General features: G+C 40.4%; 1 pseudogene; it reads left to right on the forward strand.

Moving 5' to 3' along the window:
* On the forward strand, nt 1-1,905 carry LOC115593000 (gastrula zinc finger protein XlCGF57.1-like; annotated as a pseudogene).
* Nucleotides 1,906-2,448: the final 543 nt, after the last annotated feature.

A 2,448-nucleotide genomic window follows, 5' to 3' on the forward strand; every position in this document is an offset into this window, starting at 1 on the left:
ATGGATGGATGGGTGGAGTTCCTGATGGCTGTGTTAGAGCATTGTAACCAGAGAAAAAAAAATGAAATTCCCTAAGTAGCCTTTGACATAAGTATAAATAGAGAGAGAGAGATGTGTGGGTTTATATTATTAATTTTCTGTCTTTTGTTGTCTGTCCCTTCAGAGCTTCCACAGCAACATGTCTGTAAGGAGGAGGTTCTCGCTGACCAGCAGCTCTGTAACCAGGAGAGGAACTCCAGTCTGGACCAAGAGGACCCAGAGCCTCCAGAGATTAAAGAGGAACAGGAGGAACTCTGCACCAGTCAGGAGGGAGAGCAGCTTGTACTGAAGGTGGAGACGGATACCGTCATGTTGACTCCAGCTTATGAGGAAAGTGACCACAGAGAAGCAGAACCAACAAGTGACCACCAGCTCCTCTCTAACAACTTTCATGTAGCTGAGAGCCGAGACCAGAAAGGAGGAAAACATGGAGACTCAGGATCAGCTGGAGAAGGAGAGCCGAAGAAAAAGAAAAGACATCATGGAAAAAATAAAAACTCTACCTCATCAGACATTCAACTTAACACTCACCCAGGTGAAAAGTCTTTCAAATGTGACACGTGTGGTAAGGCTTTTAAGTTTAAGTACCTATTGAATTCACACCTAAGAACCCACACAGGTGAGAAACCTTTTATTTGTGAAATTTGTGGGAAAGCTTTCAGCCTCGGTCCAAACTTAACACGTCACATGAAAGTCCACACAGGTGAGAAACCGTATTCTTGCAAAACATGTGGGAAAGATTTCAACCAACTTGCACACTTAGCAGCTCACATGAGAACCCACACAGATGAGAAACCGTTTACTTGCAACACATGTGGGAAGACTTTCAGGCTAAACAATACCTTAAAAGTTCACATGAGAACCCACACAGGTGAGAGACCATATTCTTGCCCAACATGTGGGAAAGATTTCAAGTCTCATGGTGACTTGAATCAACACATGAGAATCCACACAGGTGTGAAGCCGTTTACTTGTAAAACATGTGGGAAAACATTCAGAAAATGTGCAACCATAGCTATCCACATGATGGCCCACACAGGTGAGAAACCTTTTACCTGTGAAATTTGTGGGAAAGCTTTCAGTGTCAGTTCAATCTTAACACGTCACAGGAAAGTTCACATAGGTGAGAGACCGTATTCTTGCCCAACATGTGGGAAAGATTTCAAGTCTCATGGTGACTTGAATCAACACATGAGAATCCACACAGGTGAGAAGCCGTTTACTTGCAAAAAATGTGGGAAAGCTTTCAGCCAACGTGCAAACTTAACAGTTCACATGAGAAACCACACAGTTGAGAAACCGTATTCTTGCAAAACATGAAAAACATTTCAAGTCTTGTGGTCAATTGAATCAACACATGAGAACCCACACAGGTAAGAAGCCATTTACTTGCAAAACATGTGGGAAAGCTTTCAGCCAAAGTGCAAACTTAACAGTTTTCAGGAGAATTCACACAGGTGAGAAACCATTTATCTGCAAAAAATGTGGGAAGACGTTCAAGCAAAACAGTAACTTAACAGCTCACATGCGAACCCACAGGTGAGAAGCCGTAAACTTGCAAGACCTGTGGAAAGATGGTCTGATCAGTTTCCTTAGATGAGGCATTTGATAACACGTACAGGCGAATAGCCTTGTATTTTGGAGATGGTTCAGTTCTAGTGTTTCATGCATAATTGCAGAACTTTAACTTTAAATGACACACTTGAAGAATACTCAGAGGATCAATATACACAGGAGAAATGATGAGCTGACGCTAAATGTGTAAAAATTTCCCCTTGAGAAAATGTCAAAATATGTTTATGTGTCTATCTTCATGCTGATTTGCCCATATTTGCCAACATGATTAAAAAGTCGAGTGAATCAGTCTCATGTGTCCCACTTATTATCGCTCCTCATGTTCTGCTTTTATATAAACAGTTATATGTTCAATACTTGTAGTTTTTACAGTAGCTTCCATGTATGTAACCAAAAAGTTAGCTGTTAGTTCACAGTAGCAGTTTAGAAAAAGAGTACCCCATTTCTTTGTGGAGTTAAGCAGAGTAGATCTACATGTTAATACAAGGAATACATAAACATAGTGTAAACAAACTGTGTGAAAAGAGTATGAAAATTATGTTAAATATAGTTAATTAAATGAATTTAAAGGTACAATTTGGAATATGAGCTGAATGCCGCCATCTAGTATCTCAAGATCGTAGTCGCGACAACAAAAAAGTAATTCCAGCGGTCGGGTTGCCAGGTTTGATGCCGAGTGTGTCAGGATCAGCCAGCATCATGTCAAGTGATGAATCGCACAGGGTAAGTACTAATTTCGACTAATCAATTCATTTTACAACAGTATTTAATGTTAACCTCGCTATTCATTATCTATTAGATGCATGAAGTCTCTGACAGTCCTATTTAGGCTAG

The sequence above is a fragment of the Sparus aurata genome, chromosome 12 (assembly GCF_900880675.1).
Source record: "Sparus aurata chromosome 12, fSpaAur1.1, whole genome shotgun sequence".
Taxonomy (NCBI): domain Eukaryota; kingdom Metazoa; phylum Chordata; class Actinopteri; order Spariformes; family Sparidae; genus Sparus; species Sparus aurata.